The following is a 23,660-nucleotide window of genomic DNA, read 5'->3' as shown; positions in this document are numbered from 1 at the left end:
AAAACGATTATTGAAATTATCTTTTCACCACTAAAACGCATGAGACTTGTAGTTATCACAAATATTTTCATTTTTGATGAGACGCTGTATAAAAGGCGTTTAATCGCCGGCAAACGAAAACCTGCGATTTCCCGTAAATCCTGGACACGGCCCGTATAGTCAAAAGTATACAAAGAAAGTACCCAGGGAGTAAACTCATTTCACGAACGATTTTTTAAATTATTATTTCACCACTAAAGCCTATGAGACTTGTAGTTTTCAGAAATGTTTTTATTTTTGATGAGACGCTTAATTAATGTGGTTTAATAGCCGGCAAACAAAAACCCGCGATTTCCTGTAAATCCCGGGCTGGGCCAGTATAGTTGAATGTATATAAAGAAAGTACCCAGGGAGTAGACTTATTTCCCGAACGATTTTTTAAATTATTTTTTCACCACTAAAACGCATAAGACTTTTAGTTTTCAGAAATGTTTTTATTTTTGATGAGACGCTTAATGAATGTGGTTTAATAGCCGGCAAACAAAAACCCGCGATTTCCTGTAAATCCCGGGCTGGGCCCGTATAATCGAATGTATAAAAAGAAAGTACCCTGTGAGTAAACTCATTTCCAAAACGATTTTTTATATTACCTTTTCACCACTAAAACGCATGAGACTTGTAGTTTTCAAAAATGTTTTCATTTTTGATGAGATGCTGAATAAAAGAAGTTTAATCGCAGGCAAACGAAAACACGCCATTTCCTGTAAACCCCGGACACGGCCCGTATAGTCAAAAGTATACAAAGAAATTACCCAGGGAGTAAACTCATTTCCCGAACGATTTTTTAAATTACTAAAACGCGTGAGACTTGTAGTTTTCAAAAGTGTTTTCATTTTTGATGAGACGCTGAATAAAAGAAGTTTAATCGCCGGCAAATGAAAACCCGCGATTTCCCGTAAATCCCGGGCTTGTCCCGTATAGTTGAATGTATATAAAGAAAGCACCCAGGGAGTAAACTGATTTCCCGAACGATTTTTTAAATTATTTTTTCACCACTAAAACGCATGAGACTTGTAGTTTTCAGAAATGTTTTCATTTTTGATGAGACGCTGAATAAAAGAAGTTTAATCGCCGGCAAATGAAAACCCGCCATTTCCCGTAAATCCCGGACTCGGCCCGCATCGTCAAAAGTATGCAAAGAAAGTACCCAGGGAGTAAACGCATTTCCAAAACGATTTTTTAAATTACCTTTTCACCACTAAAACGCATGAGACTTGTTGTTTTCAAAAGTGTTTTCATTTTTGATGAGAAGCTGAATAAAAGAAGTTTAATCGCCGGCAAACGAAAATCCGCGATTTCCCGTAAATCCCGGGCTTGGCCCGTATAGTCAAAAGTATACAAATAAAGTACCCTGTGAGTAAATTCATTTCCAGAACGATTTTTTAAATTATTTTTTCACCACTAAAACGCATAAGACTTGTAGTTTTTAAAAATGTTTTCATTTTTGATGAGACGCTGAATAAAAGAAGTTTAATCGCCGGCAAACAAAAACCCGCGATTTCCTGTAAATTCCGGGCTGGACCCGTATAATCGAATGTATAAAAAGAAAGTACCCTGTGAGTAAACTCATTTCCAAAACGATTTTTTAAATTACCTTTTCACCACTAAAACGCATGAGACTTGTAGTTTTCAAAAATGTTTTCATTTTTGATGAGACGCTCAATAAAAAAGTTTAATCGCCGGCAAACGAAAACACGCCATTTCCCGTAAACCCCGGACACGGCCCGTATAGTAAAAAGTATACAAAGAAATTACCTAGGGAGTAAACTCATTTCCCGAACGATTTTTTAAATTATTATTTCACCACTAAAGCTCATGAGACTTGTAGTTTTCAGAAATGTTTTCATTTTTGATGAGACGCTGAATAAAAGAAGTTTAATCGCCGGCAAACGAAAACCCGCGATTTCCCGTAAATCCCGGGCTTGTCCCGTATAGTTGAATGTATATAAAGAAAGTACCCAGGGAGTAAACTTATTTCCCGAACGATTTTTTAAATTATTTTTTCACCACTAAAACGCATGAGACTTGTAGTTTTCAGAAATGTTTTCCATTTTGATGAGACGCTTAATGAAAGTGGTTTAATCGCCGGCAAACGAAAACCTGCGATTTCCCGTAAATCCTGGACTCGGCCCGTATAGTCAAAAGTATACAAAGAAAGTACCCAGGGAGTAAACTCATTTCACGAACGATTTTTTAAATTATTATTTCACCACTAAAGCCCATGAGACTTGTAGTTTTCAGAAATGTTCTCATTTTTGATGAGACGCTGAATAAAAGAAGTTTAATCGCCGGCAAACGAAAACCCGCCATTTTTCGTAAACCCCGGACAGGGCCCGTATAGTCAAAGGTATACAAAGAAAGTACCCAGGGAGTAAACTCATTTCCCGAGCGATTTTTTAAATTATTTTTTCACCACTAAAACGCATGAGACTTGTAGTTTTCCGAAATGTTTTCATTTTTGATGAGACGCCTAATGAAAGTGGTTTAATCGCCGGCAAACGAACACCCGCGATTTCCCGTAAATACCGGGCTTGGCCCGTATGGTCAAAAGTATACAAAGAAAGTACCCAGGGAGTAAACTCATTTCCCGAACGATTTTTTAAATTATTTTTTCACCACTAAAACCCATGAGACTTGTAGTTTTCAAAAACGTTTTCATTTTTGATGAGACGCTTAATGAAAGAGGTTTAATCGCCGGCAACGAAAACCCGCGATTTCACATAAATCCCGGGCTTGGCCCGTATAGTCGAATGTATACAATGAAAGTACCCAGGGTGTAAACTCATTTCCCGAACGATTTTTTAAATTTTTTTTCACCACTAAAATGCATGAGACTTGTAGTTTTCAAAAATGTTTTCATTTTTGATGAGACACTGAATAAAAGACGTTTAATCGCCGGCAAACGAAAACCCGCGATTTCCCGTAAATCCCGGCTTTGCCCGTATAGTCAAAAGTATACAAAGAAAGTACCCAGGGAGTAAACTCGTTTCCCGAACGATTTTTTAAATTATTTTTTCACCACTAAAACGCATAAGACTTGTAGTTTTCAAAAATGTTTTCATTTTTGATGAGACGCTGAATAATAGAAGTTTAATCGCCGGCAAACGAAAACCCGCGATTTCCCGTAAACCCCGGGCTTGGCCCGTATAGTCAAAAGTATACAAAGAAAGTACCCAGGGAGTAAACTCATTTCCCGACCGATTTTTTAAATTATTCTTTCACCACTAAAACGCGTGAGACTCGTAGTTTTCAAAAGTGTTTTCATTTTTGATGAGACGCTGAATAAAAGAAGTTTAATCGCCGGCAAACGAAAACCCGCGATTTCCCGTAAATCCCAGGCTTCACTCGTATAGTTTAATGTATGTAAAGAAAGTACCCAGGGAGTAAACTGATTTCCCGAACGATTTTTTAAATTATTCTTTCACCACTAAAACGCGTGAGACTCGTAGTTTTCAAAAGTGTTTTCATTTTTGATGAGACGCTGAATAAAAGAAGTTTAATCGCCGGCAAACGAAAACCCGCGATTTCCCGTAAATCCCAGGCTCCACTCGTATAGTTCAATGTATGTAAAGAAAGTACCCAGGGAGTAAATTGATTTCCCGAACGATTTTTTAACTTATTTTTTCACCGCTAAAACGCATGAGACTTGTAGTTTTCAGAAATGTTTTCATTTTTGATGAGACGCTTAATGAAAGTGGTTTAATCGCCGGCAAACGAAAACCCGCAATTTCCCGTAAATCCGGGGCTTGGCCCGTATAGTCGAATGTATACAAAGAAAGTACCCTGTGAGTAAACGCATTTCCAAAACGATTATTGAAATTATCTTTTCACCACTAAAACGCATGAGACTTGTAGTTATCACAAATATTTTCATTTTTGATGAGACGCTGTATAAAAGGCGTTTAATCGCCGGCAAACGAAAACCTGCGATTTCCCGTAAATCCTGGACTCGGCCGGTATAGTCAAAAGTATACAAAGAAAGTACCCAGGGAGTAAACTCATTTCACGAACGATTTTTTAAATTATTATTTCACCACTAAAGCCTATGAGACTTGTAGTTTTCAGAAATGTTTTTATTTTTGATGAGACGCTTAATTAATGTGGTTTAATAGCCGGCAAACAAAAACCCGCGATTTCCTGTAAATCCCGGGCTGGGCCAGTATAGTTGAATGTATATAAAGAAAGTACCCAGGGAGTAGACTTATTTCCCGAACGATTTTTTAAATTATTTTTTCACCACTAAAACGCATGAGACTTTTAGTTTTCAGAAATGTTTTTATTTTTGATGAGACGCTTAATGAATGTGGTTTAATAGCCGGCAAACAAAAACCCGCGATTTCCTGTAAATCCCGGGCTGGGCCCGTATAATCGAATGTATAAAAAGAAAGTACCCTGTGAGTAAACTCATTTCCAAAACGATTTTTTATATTACCTTTTCACCACTAAAACGCATGAGACTTGTAGTTTTCAAAAATGTTTTCATTTTTGATGAGATGCTGAATAAAAGAAGTTTAATCGCAGGCAAACAAAACACGCCATTTCCTGTAAACCCCGGACACGGCCCGTATAGTCAAAAGTATACAAAGAAATTACCCAGGGAGTAAACTCATTTCCCGAACGATTTTTTAAATTACTAAAACGCGTGAGACTTGTAGTTTTCAAAAGTGTTTTCATTTTTGATGAGACGCTGAATAAAAGAAGTTTAATCGCCGGCAAATGAAAACCCGCGATTTCCCGTAAATCCCGGGCTTGTCCCGTATAGTTGAATGTATATAAAGAAAGCACCCAGGGAGTAAACTGATTTCCCGAACGATTTTTTAAATTATTTTTTCACCACTAAAACGCATGAGACTTGTAGTTTTCAGAAATGTTTTCATTTTTGATGAGACGCTGAATAAAAGAAGTTTAATCGCCGGCAAATGAAAACCCGCCATTTCCCGTAAATCCCGGACTCGGCCCGCATCGTCAAAAGTATGCAAAGAAAGTACCCAGGGAGTAAACGCATTTCCCGAACGATTTTTTAAATTATTTTTTCACCACTAAAACGCATGAGACTTGTAGTTATCACAAATATTTTCATTTTTGATGAGACGCTGTATAAAAGGCGTTTAATCGCCGGCAAACGAAAACCTGCGATTTCCCGTAAATCCTGGACTCGGCCCGTATAGTCAAAAGTATACAAAGAAAGTACCCAGGGAGTAAACTCATTTCACGAACGATTTTTTAAATTATTATTTCACCACTAAAGCCTATGAGACTTGTAGTTTTCAGAAATGTTTTTATTTTTGATGAGACGCTTAATTAATGTGGTTTAATAGCCGGCAAACAAAAACCCGCGATTTCCTGTAAATCCCGGGCTGGGCCAGTATAGTTGAATGTATATAAAGAAAGTACCCAGGGAGTAGACTTATTTCCCGAACGATTTTTTAAATTATTTTTTCACCACTAAAACGCATGAGACTTTTAGTTTTCAGAAATGTTTTTATTTTTGATGAGACGCTTAATGAATGTGGTTTAATAGCCGGCAAACAAAAACCCGCGATTTCCTGTAAATCCCGGGCTGGGCCCGTATAATCGAATGTATAAAAAGAAAGTACCCTGTGAGTAAACTCATTTCCAAAACGATTTTTTATATTACCTTTTCACCACTAAAACGCATGAGACTTGTAGTTTTCAAAAATGTTTTCATTTTTGATGAGATGCTGAATAAAAGAAGTTTAATCGCAGGCAAACGAAAACACGCCATTTCCTGTAAACCCCGGACACGGCCCGTATAGTCAAAAGTATACAAAGAAATTACCCAGGGAGTAAACTCATTTCCCGAACGATTTTTTAAATTACTAAAACGCGTGAGACTTGTAGTTTTCAAAAGTGTTTTCATTTTTGATGAGACGCTGAATAAAAGAAGTTTAATCGCCGGCAAATGAAAACCCGCGATTTCCCGTAAATCCCGGGCTTGTCCCGTATAGTTGAATGTATATAAAGAAAGCACCCAGGGAGTAAACTGATTTCCCGAACGATTTTTTAAATTATTTTTTCACCACTAAAACGCATGAGACTTGTAGTTTTCAGAAATGTTTTCATTTTTGATGAGACGCTGAATAAAAGAAGTTTAATCGCCGGCAAATGAAAACCCGCCATTTCCCGTAAATCCCGGACTCGGCCCGCATCGTCAAAAGTATGCAAAGAAAGTACCCAGGGAGTAAACGCATTTCCCGAACGATTTTTTAAATTATTTTTTCACCACTAAAACGCATGAGACTTGTAGTTTTCAGAAATGTTTTCATTTTTGATGAGACGCTGAATAAAAGAAGTTTAATCGCCGGCAAATGAAAACCCGCCATTTCCCGTAAATCCCGGACTCGGCCCGCATCGTCAAAAGTATGCAAAGAAAGTACCCAGGGAGTAAACGCATTTCCCGAACGATTTTTTAAATTATTTTTTCACCACTAAAACGCATGAGACTTGTAGTTTTCAAAAATTTTTTCATTTTTGATGAGACGCTTAATGAAAGTGGTTTAATCGCCGGCAAACGAAAACCCGCGATTTCCCGTAAATCCCGGGCTTGGCCCGTATAGTCGAATGTATACAAAGAAAGTACCCTGTGAGAAAACTCATTTCCAAAACGATTTTTTAAATTACCTTTTCACCACTAAAACGCATGAGACTTGTTGTTTTCAAAAGTGTTTTCATTTTTGATGAGAAGCTGAATAAAAGAAGTTTAATCGCCGGCAAACGAAAATCCGCGATTTCCCGTAAATCCCGGGCTTGGCCCGTATAGTCAAAAGTATACAAATAAAGTACCCTGTGAGTAAATTCATTTCCAGAACGATTTTTTAAATTATTTTTTCACCACTAAAACGCATAAGACTTGTAGTTTTTAAAAATGTTTTCATTTTTGATGAGACGCTGAATAAAAGAAGTTTAATCGCCGGCAAACAAAAACCCGCGATTTCCTGTAAATTCCGGGCTGGACCCGTATAATCGAATGTATAAAAAGAAAGTACCCTGTGAGTAAACTCATTTCCAAAACGATTTTTTAAATTACCTTTTCACCACTAAAACGCATGAGACTTGTAGTTTTCAAAAATGTTTTCATTTTTGATGGGACGCTCAATAAAAAAGTTTAATCGCCGGCAAACGAAAACACGCCATTTCCCGTAAACCCCGGACACGGCCCGTATAGTAAAAAGTATACAAAGAAATTACCTAGGGAGTAAACTCATTTCCCGAACGATTTTTTAAATTATTATTTCACCACTAAAGCTCATGAGACTTGTAGTTTTCAGAAATGTTTTCATTTTTGATGAGACGCTGAATAAAAGAAGTTTAATCGCCGGCAAACGAAAACCCGCGATTTCCCGTAAATCCCGGGCTTGGCCCGTATAGTTGAATGTATATAAAGAAAGTACCCAGGGAGTAAACTTATTTCCCGAACGATTTTTTAAATTATTTTTTCACCACTAAAACGCATGAGACTTGTAGTTTTCAGAAATGTTTTCCATTTTGATGAGACGCTTAATGAAAGTGGTTTAATCGCCGGCAAACGAAAACCTGCGATTTCCCGTAAATCCTGGACTCGGCCCGTATAGTCAAAAGTATACAAAGAAAGTACCCAGGGAGTAAACTCATTTCACGAACGATTTTTTAAATTATTATTTCACCACTAAAGCCCATGAGACTTGTAGTTTTCAGAAATGTTCTCATTTTTGATGAGACGCTGAATAAAAGAAGTTTAATCGCCGGCAAACGAAAACCCGCCATTTTTCGTAAACCCCGGACAGGGCCCGTATAGTCAAAGGTATACAAAGAAAGTACCCAGGGAGTAAACTCATTTCCCGAGCGATTTTTTAAATTATTTTTTCACCACTAAAACGCATGAGACTTGTAGTTTTCCGAAATGTTTTCATTTTTGATGAGACGCCTAATGAAAGTGGTTTAATCGCCGGCAAACGAACACCCGCGATTTCCCGTAAATACCGGGCTTGGCCCGTATGGTCAAAAGTATACAAAGAAAGTACCCAGGGAGTAAACTCATTTCCCGAACGATTTTTTAAATTATTTTTTCACCACTAAAACCCATGAGACTTGTAGTTTTCAAAAACGTTTTCATTTTTGATGAGACGCTTAATGAAAATGGTTTAATCGCCGGCAACGAAAACCCGCGATTTCACATAAATCCCGGGCTTGGCCCGTATAGTCGAATGTATACAATGAAAGTACCCAGGGTGTAAACTCATTTCCCAAACGATTTTTTAAATTTTTTTTCACCACTAAAATGCATGAGACTTGTAGTTTTCAAAAATGTTTTCATTTTTGATGAGACGCTGAATAAAAGACGTTTAATCGCCGGCAAACGAAAACCCGCGATTTCCCGTAAATCCCGGCTTTGCCCGTATAGTCAAAAGTATACAAAGAAAGTACCCAGGGAGTAAACTCGTTTCCCGAACGATTTTTTAAATTATTTTTTCACCACTAAAACGCATAAGACTTGTAGTTTTCAAAAATGTTTTCATTTTTGATGAGACGCTGAATAATAGAAGTTTAATCGCCGGCAAACGAAAACCCGCGATTTCCCGTAAACCCCGGGCTTGGCCCGTATAGTCAAAAGTATACAAAGAAAGTACCCAGGGAGTAAACTCATTTCCCGACCGATTTTTTAAATTATTCTTTCACCACTAAAACGCGTGAGACTCGTAGTTTTCAAAAGTGTTTTCATTTTTGATGAGACGCTGAATAAAAGAAGTTTAATCGCCGGCAAACGAAAACCCGCGATTTCCCGTAAATCCCAGGCTTCACTCGTATAGTTGAATGTATGTAAAGAAAGTACCCAGGGAGTAAACTGATTTCCCGAACGATTTTTTAAATTATTCTTTCACCACTAAAACGCGTGAGACTCGTAGTTTTCAAAAGTGTTTTCATTTTTGATGAGACGCTGAATAAAAGAAGTTTAATCGCCGGCAAACGAAAACCCGCGATTTCCCGTAAATCCCAGGCTCCACTCGTATAGTTGAATGTATGTAAAGAAAGTACCCAGGGAGTAAATTGATTTCCCGAACGATTTTTTAACTTATTTTTTCACCGCTAAAACGCATGAGACTTGTAGTTTTCAGAAATGTTTTCATTTTTGATGAGACGCTTAATGAAAGTGGTTTAATCGCCGGCAAACGAAAACCCGCAATTTCCCGTAAATCCGGGGCTTGGCCCGTATAGTCGAATGTATACAAAGAAAGTACCCTGTGAGTAAACGCATTTCCAAAACGATTATTGAAATTATCTTTTCACCACTAAAACGCATGAGACTTGTAGTTATCACAAATATTTTCATTTTTGATGAGACGCTGTATAAAAGGCGTTTAATCGCCGGCAAACGAAAACCTGCGATTTCCCGTAAATCCTGGACTCGGCCCGTATAGTCAAAAGTATACAAAGAAAGTACCCAGGGAGTAAACTCATTTCACGAACGATTTTTTAAATTATTATTTCACCACTAAAGCCTATGAGACTTGTAGTTTTCAGAAATGTTTTTATTTTTGATGAGACGCTTAATTAATGTGGTTTAATAGCCGGCAAACAAAAACCCGCGATTTCCTGTAAATCCCGGGCTGGGCCAGTATAGTTGAATGTATATAAAGAAAGTACCCAGGGAGTAGACTTATTTCCCGAACGATTTTTTAAATTATTTTTTCACCACTAAAACGCATGAGACTTTTAGTTTTCAGAAATGTTTTTATTTTTGATGAGACGCTTAATGAATGTGGTTTAATAGCCGGCAAACAAAAACCCGCGATTTCCTGTAAATCCCGGGCTGGGCCCGTATAATCGAATGTATAAAAAGAAAGTACCCTGTGAGTAAACTCATTTCCAAAACGATTTTTTATATTACCTTTTCACCACTAAAACGCATGAGACTTGTAGTTTTCAAAAATGTTTTCATTTTTGATGAGATGCTGAATAAAAGAAGTTTAATCGCAGGCAAACAAAACACGCCATTTCCTGTAAACCCCGGACACGGCCCGTATAGTCAAAAGTATACAAAGAAATTACCCAGGGAGTAAACTCATTTCCCGAACGATTTTTTAAATTACTAAAACGCGTGAGACTTGTAGTTTTCAAAAGTGTTTTCATTTTTGATGAGACGCTGAATAAAAGAAGTTTAATCGCCGGCAAATGAAAACCCGCGATTTCCCGTAAATCCCGGGCTTGTCCCGTATAGTTGAATGTATATAAAGAAAGCACCCAGGGAGTAAACTGATTTCCCGAACGATTTTTTAAATTATTTTTTCACCACTAAAACGCATGAGACTTGTAGTTTTCAGAAATGTTTTCATTTTTGATGAGACGCTGAATAAAAGAAGTTTAATCGCCGGCAAATGAAAACCCGCCATTTCCCGTAAATCCCGGACTCGGCCCGCATCGTCAAAAGTATGCAAAGAAAGTACCCAGGGAGTAAACGCATTTCCCGAACGATTTTTTAAATTATTTTTTCACCACTAAAACGCATGAGACTTGTAGTTTTCAAAAATTTTTTCATTTTTGATGAGACGCTTAATGAAAGTGGTTTAATCGCCGGCAAACGAAAACCCGCGATTTCCCGTAAATCCCGGGCTTGGCCCGTATAGTCGAATGTATACAAAGAAAGTACCCTGTGAGAAAACTCATTTCCAAAACGATTTTTTAAATTACCTTTTCACCACTAAAACGCATGAGACTTGTTGTTTTCAAAAGTGTTTTCATTTTTGATGAGAAGCTGAATAAAAGAAGTTTAATCGCCGGCAAACGAAAATCCGCGATTTCCCGTAAATCCCGGGCTTGGCCCGTATAGTCAAAAGTATACAAATAAAGTACCCTGTGAGTAAATTCATTTCCAGAACGATTTTTTAAATTACCTTTTCACCACTAAAACGCATGAGACTTGTAGTTTTCAAAAATGTTTTCATTTTTGATGAGACGCTCAATAAAAAAGTTTAATCGCCGGCAAACGAAAACACGCCATTTCCCGTAAATCCGGGGCTTGGCCCGTATAGTCGAATGTATACAAAGAAAGTACCCTGTGAGTAAACGCATTTCCAAAACGATTATTGAAATTATCTTTTCACCACTAAAACGCATGAGACTTGTAGTTATCACAAATATTTTCATTTTTGATGAGACGCTGTATAAAAGGCGTTTAATCGCCGGCAAACGAAAACCTGCGATTTCCCGTAAATCCTGGACTCGGCCCGTATAGTCAAAAGTATACAAAGAAAGTACCCAGGGAGTAAACTCATTTCACGAACGATTTTTTAAATTATTATTTCACCACTAAAGCCTATGAGACTTGTAGTTTTCAGAAATGTTTTTATTTTTGATGAGACGCTTAATTAATGTGGTTTAATAGCCGGCAAACAAAAACCCGCGATTTCCTGTAAATCCCGGGCTGGGCCAGTATAGTTGAATGTATATAAAGAAAGTACCCAGGGAGTAGACTTATTTCCCGAACGATTTTTTAAATTATTTTTTCACCACTAAAACGCATGAGACTTTTAGTTTTCAGAAATGTTTTTATTTTTGATGAGACGCTTAATGAATGTGGTTTAATAGCCGGCAAACAAAAACCCGCGATTTCCTGTAAATCCCGGGCTGGGCCCGTATAATCGAATGTATAAAAAGAAAGTACCCTGTGAGTAAACTCATTTCCAAAACGATTTTTTATATTAACTTTTCACCACTAAAACGCATGAGACTTGTAGTTTTCAAAAATGTTTTCATTTTTGATGAGATGCTGAATAAAAGAAGTTTAATCGCAGGCAAACGAAAACACGCCATTTCCTGTAAACCCCGGACACGGCCCGTATAGTCAAAAGTATACAAAGAAATTACCCAGGGAGTAAACTCATTTCCCGAACGATTTTTTAAATTACTAAAACGCGTGAGACTTGTAGTTTTCAAAAGTGTTTTCATTTTTGATGAGACGCTGAATAAAAGAAGTTTAATCGCCGGCAAATGAAAACCCGCGATTTCCCGTAAATCCCGGGCTTGTCCCGTATAGTTGAATGTATATAAAGAAAGCACCCAGGGAGTAAACTGATTTCCCGAACGATTTTTTAAATTATTTTTTCACCACTAAAACGCATGAGACTTGTAGTTTTCAGAAATGTTTTCATTTTTGATGAGACGCTGAATAAAAGAAGTTTAATCGCCGGCAAATGAAAACCCGCCATTTCCCGTAAATCCCGGACTCGGCCCGCATCGTCAAAAGTATGCAAAGAAAGTACCCAGGGAGTAAACGCATTTCCCGAACGATTTTTTAAATTATTTTTTCACCACTAAAACGCATGAGACTTGTAGTTTTCAAAAATTTTTTCATTTTTGATGAGACGCTTAATGAAAGTGGTTTAATCGCCGGCAAACGAAAACCCGCGATTTCCCGTAAATCCCGGGCTTGGCCCGTATAGTCGAATGTATACAAAGAAAGTACCCTGTGAGAAAACTCATTTCCAAAACGATTTTTTAAATTACCTTTTCACCACTAAAACGCATGAGACTTGTTGTTTTCAAAAGTGTTTTCATTTTTGATGAGAAGCTGAATAAAAGAAGTTTAATCGCCGGCAAACGAAAATCCGCGAATTGCCGTAAATCCCGGGCTTGGCCCGTATAGTCAAAAGTATACAAATAAAGTACCCTGTGAGTAAATTCATTTCCAGAACGATTTTTTAAATTATTTTTTCACCACTAAAACGCATAAGACTTGTAGTTTTTAAAAATGTTTTCATTTTTGATGAGACGCTGAATAAAAGAAGTTTAATCGCCGGCAAACAAAAACCCGCGATTTCCTGTAAATTCCGGGCTGGACCCGTATAATCGAATGTATAAAAAGAAAGTACCCTGTGAGTAAACTCATTTCCAAAACGATTTTTTAAATTACCTTTTCACCACTAAAACGCATGAGACTTGTAGTTTTCAAAAATGTTTTCATTTTTGATGAGACGCTCAATAAAAAAGTTTAATCGCCGGCAAACGAAAACACGCCATTTCCCGTAAACCCCGGACACGGCCCGTATAGTAAAAAGTATACAAAGAAATTACCTAGGGAGTAAACTCATTTCCCGAACGATTTTTTAAATTATTATTTCACCACTAAAGCTCATGAGACTTGTAGTTTTCAGAAATGTTTTCATTTTTGATGAGACGCTGAATAAAAGAAGTTTAATCGCCGGCAAACGAAAACCCGCGATTTCCCGTAAATCCCGGGCTTGGCCCGTATAGTTGAATGTATATAAAGAAAGTACCCAGGGAGTAAACTTATTTCCCGAACGATTTTTTAAATTATTTTTTCACCACTAAAACGCATGAGACTTGCAGTTTTCAGAAATGTTTTCCATTTTGATGAGACGCTTAATGAAAGTGGTTTAATCGCCGGCAAACGAAAACCTGCGATTTCCCGTAAATCCTGGACTCGGCCCGTATAGTCAAAAGTATACAAAGAAAGTACCCAGGGAGTAAACTCATTTCACGAACGATTTTTTAAATTATTATTTCACCACTAAAGCCCATGAGACTTGTATTTTTCAGAAATGTTCTCATTTTTGATGAGACGCTGAATAAAAGAAGTTTAATCGCCGGCAAACGAAAACCCGCCATTTTTCGTAAACCCCGGACAGGGCCCGTATAGTCAAAGGTATACAAAGAAAGTACCCAGGGAGTAAACTCATTTCCCGAGCGATTTTTTAAATTATTTTTTCACCACTAAAACGCATGAGACTTGTAGTTTTCCGAAATGTTTTCATTTTTGATGAGACGCCTAATGAAAGTGGTTTAATCGCCGGCAAACGAACACCCGCGATTTCCCGTAAATACCGGGCTTGGCCCGTATGGTCAAAAGTATACAAAGAAAGTACCCAGGGAGTAAACTCATTTCCCGAACGATTTTTTAAATTATTTTTTCACCACTAAAACCCATGAGACTTGTAGTTTTCAAAAACGTTTTCATTTTTGATGAGACGCTTAATGAAAGAGGTTTAATCGCCGGCAACGAAAACCCGCGATTTCACATAAATCCCGGGCTTGGCCCGTATAGTCGAATGTATACAATGAAAGTACCCAGGGTGTAAACTCATTTCCCGAACGATTTTTTAAATTTTTTTTCACCACTAAAATGCATGAGACTTGTAGTTTTCAAAAATGTTTTCATTTTTGATGAGACGCTGAATAAAAGACGTTTAATCGCCGGCAAACGAAAACCCGCGATTTCCCGTAAATCCCGGCTTTGCCCGTATAGTCAAAAGTATACAAAGAAAGTACCCAGGGAGTAAACTCGTTTCCCGAAGGATTTTTTAAATTATTTTTTCACCACTAAAACGCGTGAGACTTGTAGTTTTCAAAAATATTTTCATTATTGATGAGACGCTGACAAAAGAAGTTTAATTGCCGGCAAACGAAAACCCGCCATTTCCCGTAAACCCCGGACTCGGCCCGTATAGTCAAAAGTATACAAAGAAAGTACCCAGGTGTAAACTCATTTCCCATGTATACAAAGAAAGTACTCTGTGAGTAAACTCATTTCCTAAACGATTTTTAAAATTTCTTTTCACCACTAAAACGCATGAGACTTGTAGTTTTCAAAAATGTTTTCATTTTTGATGAGAAGCTGATTAAAAAAGTTTAATCGCCGGCAAACGAAAACCCGCCATTTCCCGTAAACCCCGGACTCGGCCCGTATAGTCAAAAGTACACAAAGAAAGTACCCAGGGAGTAAACTCATTTCCCGAACGATTTTTTATATTATTTTTTCACCACTAAAACGCATGAGACTTGTAGTTTTCAGAAATGTTTTCATTCTTGATGAGACGCTTAATGAAAGTGGTTTAATCGCCGGCAAACGAAAACCCGCGATTTCCCGTAAATCCGGGGCTTGGCCGGTATAATCGAATGTATACAAAGAAAGCACCTTGTGAGTAAACTCATTTCCAAAACGATTATTGAAATTATCTTTTCACAACTAAAACGCATGAGACTTGTAGTTATCAAAAATGTTTTCATTTTTGATGAGACGCTGAATAAAAGGAGTTTAATCGCCGGCAAACGAAAACCTGCGATTTCCCGTAAATCCTGGACTCGGCCCGTATAGTCAAAAGTATACAAAGAAAGTACCCAGGGAGTAAACTCATTTATCGAACTATTTTTTAATTTATTAATTCACCACTAAAGCCCATGAGACTTGTAGTTTTCAGAAATGTTTTCATTTTTGATGAGACGCTTAATGAATGTGGTTTAATAGCCGGCAAACGAAAACCCGCGACTTCCTGTAAATCCCGGGCTGGGCCCGTATAGTCGAATGTATAAAAAGAAAGTACCCTGTGAGTAAACTCATTTCCAAAACGATTTTTTAAATTACCTTTTAACCACTAAAACGCATGAGACTTGTAGTTTTCAAAAATGTTTTCATTTTTGATGAGACGCTGAATAAAAGAAGTTTAATTGCCGGCAAACGAAAACCCGCCATTTCCCGTAAACCCCGGACACGGCCCGTATAGTCAAAAGTATACAAAGAAAGTACCCAGGGAGTAAACTCATTTCCCGAACGATTTTTTAAATTATTATTTCAGCACTAAAGCTCATGAGACTTGTAGTTTTCAGAAATGTTTTCATTTTTGATGAGACGCTTAATGAAAGTGGTTTAATCGCCGGCAAACGAAAACCCGCGATTTCCCGTAAGTCCCGGACTCGGCCCGTATAGTTAAAAGTATACAAAGAAAGTACCCAGGGAGTATACTCATTTCCCGAACGATTTTTTAAATTATTTTTTCACCACTAAAACGCATGAGACTTGTAGTTTTCAAAAATGTTTTCATTCTTGATGAGACGCTGAATAAAAGAAGTTTAGTCGCCGGCAAACGAAAACCCGCGATTTCCCGTAAATCCCGGGCTTGGCCCGTATAGTCAAAAGTATACAAAGAAAGTACCCAGGGAGTAAACTCATTTCCTGAACGATTTTTTAAATTATTTTTTCACCACTAAAACGCGTGAGACTTGTAGTTTTTAAAAGTGTTTTCATTTTTGATGAGACGCTGAATAAAAGAAGTTTAATCGCCCGCAAACGAAAACCCGCGATTTCCCGTAAATCCCGGGCTTGGCCCGTATAGTTGAATGTATCTAAAGAAAGTACCCAGGGAGTAAACTGATTTCCCGAATGATTTTTTAAATTATTTTTTCACCACTAAAACGCATGAGACTTGTAGTTTTCAGAAATGTTTTCGTTTTTGATGAGACGCTGAATAAAAGGAGTTTAATCGCCGGCAAACGAAAACCTGCGATTTCCCGTAAATCCTGGACTCGGCCCGTATAGTTAAAAGTATACAAAGAAAGTACCCAGGGAGTAAACTCATTTCACGAACGATTTTTTAAATTATTATTTCACCACTAAAACGCATGAGACTTGTAGTTTTCAAAAATGTTTTCATTCTTGATGAGACGCTGAATAAAAGAAGTTTAATTGCCGGCAAACGAAAACCCGCGATTTCCCGTAAATCCCGGGCTTGGCCCGTATAGTCAAAAGTATACGAAGAAAGTACCCAGGGAGTAAACTCATTTCACGAACGATTTTTTAAATTATTATTTCACCACTAAAACGCATGAGACTTGTAGTTTTCAGAAATGTTTTCATTTTTGATGAGACGCTTAGTGAAAGTGGTTTAATCGCCGGCAAACGAAAACCCGCGATTTCCCGTAAGTCCCGGACTCGGCCCGTATAGTTAAAAGTATACAAAGAAAGTACCCAGGGAGTATACTCATTTCCCGAACGATTTTTTAAATTATTTTTTCAACACTAAAACGCATGAGACTTGTAGTTTTCAAAAATGTTTTCATTCTTGATGAGACGCTGAATAAAAGAAGTTTAGTCGCCGGCAAACGAAAACCCGCGATTTCCCGTAAATCCCGGGCTTGGCCCGTATAGTCAAAAGTATACAAAGAAAGTACCCAGGGAGTAAACTCATTTCCTGAACGATTTTTTAAATTATTTTTTCACCACTAAAACGCGTGAGACTTGTAGTTTTCAAAAGTGTTTTCATTTTTGATGAGACGCTGAATAAAAGAAGTTTAATCTCCCGCAAACGAAAACCCGCGATTTCCCGTAAATCCCGGGCTTGGCCCGTATAGTTGAATGTATCTAAAGAAAGTACCCAGGGAGTAAACTGATTTCCCGAATGATTTTTTAAATTATTTTTTCACCACTAAAACGCATGAGACTTGTAGTTTTCAGAAATGTTTTCGTTTTTGATGAGACGCTGAATAAAAGGAGTTTAATCGCCGGCAAACGAAAACCTGCGATTTCCCGTAAATCCTGGACTCGGCCCGTATAGTTAAAAGTATACAAAGAAAGTACCCAGGGAGTAAACTCATTTCACGAACGATTTTTTAAATTATTATTTCACCACTAAAACGCATGAGACTTGTAGTTTTCAAAAATGTTTTCATTCTTGATGAGACGCTGAATAAAAGAAGTTTAATTGCCGGCAAACGAAAACCCGCGATTTCCCGTAAATCCCGGGCTTGGCCCGTATAGTCAAAAGTATACGAAGAAAGTACCCAGGGAGTAAACTCATTTCCCGAACGATTTTTTAAATTATTTTTTCACCACTAAAACGCGTGAGACTTGTAGTTTTCAAAAGTGTTTTCATTTTTGATGAGACGCTGAATAAAAGAAGTTTAATCGCCCGCAAACGAAAACCCGCGATTTCCCGTAAATCCTGGGCTCCGCCCGTATAGTCAAAAGTATACAAAGAAAGTACCCAGGGAGTAAACTCGTTTCCCGAAGGATTTTTTAAATTATTTTTTCACCACTAAAACGCGTGAGACTTGTAGTTTTCAAAAATATTTTCATTATTGATGAGACGCTGACAAAAGAAGTTTAATTGCCGGCAAACGAAAACCCGCCATTTCCCGTAAACCCCGGACTCGGCCCGTATAGTCAAAAGTATACAAAGAAAGTACCCAGGTGTAAACTCATTTCCCATGTATACAAAGAAAGTACTCTGTGAGTAAACTCATTTCCTAAACGATTTTTAAAATTTCTTTTCACCACTAAAACGCATGAGACTTGTAGTTTTCAAAAATGTTTTCATTTTTGATGAGAAGCTGATTAAAAAAGTTTAATCGCCGGCAAACGAAAACCCGCCATTTCCCGTAAACCCCGGACTCGGCCCGTATAGTCAAAAGTACACAAAGAAAGTACCCAGGGAGTAAACTCATTTCCCGAACGATTTTTTATATTATTTTTTCACCACTAAAACGCATGAGACTTGTAGTTTTCAGAAATGTTTTCATTCTTGATGAGACGCTTAATGAAAGTGGTTTAATCGCCGGCAAACGAAAACCCGCGATTTCCCGTAAATCCGGGGCTTGGCCGGTATAATCGAATGTATACAAAGAAAGCACCTTGTGAGTAAACTCATTTCCAAAACGATTATTGAAATTATCTTTTCACAACTAAAACGCATGAGACTTGTAGTTATCAAAAATGTTTTCATTTTTGATGAGACGCTGAATAAAAGGAGTTTAATCGCCGGCAAACGAAAACCTGCGATTTCCCGTAAATCCTGGACTCGGCCCGTATAGTCAAAAGTATACAAAGAAAGTACCCAGGGAGTAAACTCATTTATCGAACTATTTTTTAATTTATTAATTCACCACTAAAGCCCATGAGACTTGTAGTTTTCAGAAATGTTTTCATTTTTGATGAGACGCTTAATGAATGTGGTTTAATAGCCGGCAAACGAAAACCCGCGACTTCCTGTAAATCCCGGGCTGGGCCCGTATAGTCGAATGTATAAAAAGAAAGTACCCTGTGAGTAAACTCATTTCCAAAACGATTTTTTAAATTACCTTTTAACCACTAAAACGCATGAGACTTGTAGTTTTCAAAAATGTTTTCATTTTTGATGAGACGCTGAATAAAAGAAGTTTAATTGCCGGCAAACGAAAACCCGCCATTTCCCGTAAACCCCGGACACGGCCCGTATAGTCAAAAGTATACAAAGAAAGTACCCAGGGAGTAAACTCATTTCCCGAACGATTTTTTAAATTATTATTTCAGCACTAAAGCTCATGAGACTTGTAGTTTTCAGAAATGTTTTCATTTTTGATGAGACGCTTAATGAAAGTGGTTTAATCGCCGGCAAACGAAAACCCGCGATTTCCCGTAAGTCCCGGACTCGGCCCGTATAGTTAAAAGTATACAAAGAAAGTACCCAGGGAGTATACTCATTTCCCGAACGATTTTTTAAATTATTTTTTCACCACTAAAACGCATGAGACTTGTAGTTTTCAAAAATGTTTTCATTCTTGATGAGACGCTGAATAAAAGAAGTTTAGTCGCCGGCAAACGAAAACCCGCGATTTCCCGTAAATCCCGGGCTTGGCCCGTATAGTCAAAAGTATACAAAGAAAGTACCCAGGGAGTAAACTCATTTCCTGAACGATTTTTTAAATTATTTTTTCACCACTAAAACGCGTGAGACTTGTAGTTTTTAAAAGTGTTTTCATTTTTGATGAGACGCTGAATAAAAGAAGTTTAATCGCCCGCAAACGAAAACCCGCGATTTCCCGTAAATCCCGGGCTTGGCCCGTATAGTTGAATGTATCTAAAGAAAGTACCCAGGGAGTAAACTGATTTCCCGAATGATTTTTTAAATTATTTTTTCACCACTAAAACGCATGAGACTTGTAGTTTTCAGAAATGTTTTCGTTTTTGATGAGACGCTGAATAAAAGGAGTTTAATCGCCGGCAAACGAAAACCTGCGATTTCCCGTAAATCCTGGACTCGGCCCGTATAGTTAAAAGTATACAAAGAAAGTACCCAGGGAGTAAACTCATTTCACGAACGATTTTTTAAATTATTATTTCACCACTAAAACGCATGAGACTTGTAGTTTTCAAAAATGTTTTCATTCTTGATGAGACGCTGAATAAAAGAAGTTTAATTGCCGGCAAACGAAAACCCGCGATTTCCCGTAAATCCCGGGCTTGGCCCGTATAGTCAAAAGTATACGAAGAAAGTACCCAGGGAGTAAACTCATTTCACGAACGATTTTTTAAATTATTATTTCACCACTAAAACGCATGAGACTTGTAGTTTTCAGAAATGTTTTCATTTTTGATGAGACGCTTAGTGAAAGTGGTTTAATCGCCGGCAAACGAAAACCCGCGATTTCCCGTAAGTCCCGGACTCGGCCCGTATAGTTAAAAGTATACAAAGAAAGTACCCAGGGAGTATACTCATTTCCCGAACGATTTTTTAAATTATTTTTTCAACACTAAAACGCATGAGACTTGTAGTTTTCAAAAATGTTTTCATTCTTGATGAGACGCTGAATAAAAGAAGTTTAGTCGCCGGCAAACGAAAACCCGCGATTTCCCGTAAATCCCGGGCTTGGCCCGTATAGTCAAAAGTATACAAAGAAAGTACCCAGGGAGTAAACTCATTTCCTGAACGATTTTTTAAATTATTTTTTCACCACTAAAACGCGTGAGACTTGTAGTTTTCAAAAGTGTTTTCATTTTTGATGAGACGCTGAATAAAAGAAGTTTAATCTCCCGCAAACGAAAACCCGCGATTTCCCGTAAATCCCGGGCTTGGCCCGTATAGTTGAATGTATCTAAAGAAAGTACCCAGGGAGTAAACTGATTTCCCGAATGATTTTTTAAATTATTTTTTCACCACTAAAACGCATGAGACTTGTAGTTTTCAGAAATGTTTTCGTTTTTGATGAGACGCTGAATAAAAGGAGTTTAATCGCCGGCAAACGAAAACCTGCGATTTCCCGTAAATCCTGGACTCGGCCCGTATAGTTAAAAGTATACAAAGAAAGTACCCAGGGAGTAAACTCATTTCACGAACGATTTTTTAAATTATTATTTCACCACTAAAACGCATGAGACTTGTAGTTTTCAAAAATGTTTTCATTCTTGATGAGACGCTGAATAAAAGAAGTTTAATTGCCGGCAAACGAAAACCCGCGATTTCCCGTAAATCCCGGGCTTGGCCCGTATAGTCAAAAGTATACGAAGAAAGTACCCAGGGAGTAAACTCATTTCCCGAACGATTTTTTAAATTATTTTTTCACCACTAAAACGCGTGAGACTTGTAGTTTTCAAAAGTGTTTTCATTTTTGATGAGACGCTGAATAAAAGAAGTTTAATCGCCCGCAAACGAAAACCCGCGATTTCCCGTAAATCCTGGGCTTGGCCCGTATAGTTGAATGTATCTAAAGAAAGTACCCAGGGAGTAAACTGATTTCCCGAACGATTTTTTAAATTATTTTTTCACCACTAAAACGCATGAGACTTGTAGTTTTCAGAAATTTTTTCATTTTTTATGAGACGCTTAATGAAAGTGGTTTAATCGCCGGCAAACGAAAACCCGCGATTTCCCGTAAATCCGGGGCTTGGCCCGTATAGTCGAATGTATACAAAGAAAGTACCCTGTGAGTAAACTCAATTCCAAAACAATTATTGAAATTATCTTTTCACCACTAAAACGCGTGAGACTTGTAGTTTTCAAAACTGTTTTCATTTTTGATGAGACGCTGAATAAAAGCAGTTTAATCGCCCGCAAACGAAAACCCGCGATTTCCCGTAAATCCCGGGCTTGGCCCGTATAGTTGAATGTATCTAAAGAAAGTACCCAGGGAGTAAACTGATTTCCCGAATGATTTTTTAAATTATTTTTTCACCACTAAAACGCATGAGACTTGTAGTTTTCAGAAATGTTTTCGTTTTTGATGAGACGCTGAATAAAAGGAGTTTAATCGCCGGCAAACGAAAACCTGCGATTTCCCGTAAATCCTGGACTCGGCCCGTATAGTTAAAAGTATACAAAGAAAGTACCCAGAGAGTAAACTCATTTCACGAACGATTTTTTAAATTATTATTTCACCACTAAAACGCATGAGACTTGTAGTTTTCAAAAATGTTTTCATTCTTGATGAGACGCTGAATAAAAGAAGTTTAATTGCCGGCAAACGAAAACCCGCGATTTCCCGTAAATCCCGGGCTTGGCCCGTATAGTCAAAAGTATACGAAGAAAGTACCCAGGGAGTAAACTCATTTCCCGAACGATTTTTTAAATTATTTTTTCACCACTAAAACGCGTGAGACTTGTAGTTTTCAAAAGTGTTTTCATTTTTGATGAGACGCTGAATAAAAGAAGTTTAATCGCCCGCAAACGAAAACCCGCGATTTCCCGTAAATCCTGGGCTTGGCCCGTATAGTTGAATGTATCTAAAGAAAGTACCCAGGGAGTAAACTGATTTCCCGAACGATTTTTTAAATTATTTTTTCACCACTAAAACGCATGAGACTTGTAGTTTTCAGAAATTTTTTCATTTTTTATGAGACGCTTAATGAAAGTGGTTTAATCGCCGGCAAACGAAAACCCGCGATTTCCCGTAAATCCGGGGCTTGGCCCGTATAGTCGAATGTATACAAAGAAAGTACCCTGTGAGTAAACTCAATTCCAAAACAATTATTGAAATTATCTTTTCACCACTAAAACGCGTGAGACTTGTAGTTTTCAAAACTGTTTTCATTTTTGATGAGACGCTGAATAAAAGCAGTTTAATCGCCCGCAAACGAAAACCCGCGATTTCCCGTAAATCCCGGGCTTGGCCCGTATAGTTGAATGTATCTAAAGAAAGTACCCAGGGAGTAAACTGATTTCCCGAATGATTTTTTAAATTATTTTTTCACCACTAAAACGCATGAGACTTGTAGTTTTCAGAAATGTTTTCGTTTTTGATGAGACGCTGAATAAAAGGAGTTTAATCGCCGGCAAACGAAAACCTGCGATTTCCCGTAAATCCTGGACTCGGCCCGTATAGTTAAAAGTATACAAAGAAAGTACCCAGAGAGTAAACTCATTTCACGAACGATTTTTTAAATTATTATTTCACCACTAAAACGCATGAGACTTGTAGTTTTCAAAAATGTTTTCATTCTTGATGAGACGCTGAATAAAAGAAGTTTAATTGCCGGCAAACGAAAACCCGCGATTTCCCGTAAATCCCGGGCTTGGCCCGTATAGTCAAAAGTATACGAAGAAAGTACCCAGGAAGTAAACTCATTTCCCGAACGATTTTTTAAATTATTTTTTCACCACTAAAACGCGTGAGACTTGTAGTTTTCAAAAGTGTTTTCATTTTTGATGAGACGCTGAATAAAAGAAGTTTAATCGCCCGCAAACGAAAACCCGCGATTTCCCGTAAATCCTGGGCTTGGCCCGTATAGTTGAATGTATCTAAAGAAAGTACCCAGGGAGTAAACTGATTTCCCGAACGATTTTTTAAATTATTTTTTCACCACTAAAACGCATGAGACTTGTAGTTTTCAGAAATTTTTTCATTTTTTATGAGACGCTTAATGAAAGTGGTTTAATCGCCGGCAAATGAAAACCCGCGATTTCCCGTAAATCCGGGGCTTGGCCCGTATAGTCGAATGTATACAAAGAAAGTACCCTGTGAGTAAACTCAATTCCAAAACAATTATTGAAATTATCTTTTCACCACTAAAACGCGTGAGACTTGTAGTTTTCAAAAGTGTTTTCATTTTTGATGAGACGCTGAATAAAAGAAGTTTAATCGCC

This window comes from Hydractinia symbiolongicarpus, chromosome 3, assembly GCF_029227915.1.
Source record: "Hydractinia symbiolongicarpus strain clone_291-10 chromosome 3, HSymV2.1, whole genome shotgun sequence".
Taxonomy (NCBI): domain Eukaryota; kingdom Metazoa; phylum Cnidaria; class Hydrozoa; order Anthoathecata; family Hydractiniidae; genus Hydractinia; species Hydractinia symbiolongicarpus.
This window is presented reverse-complemented; position numbering follows the sequence as displayed.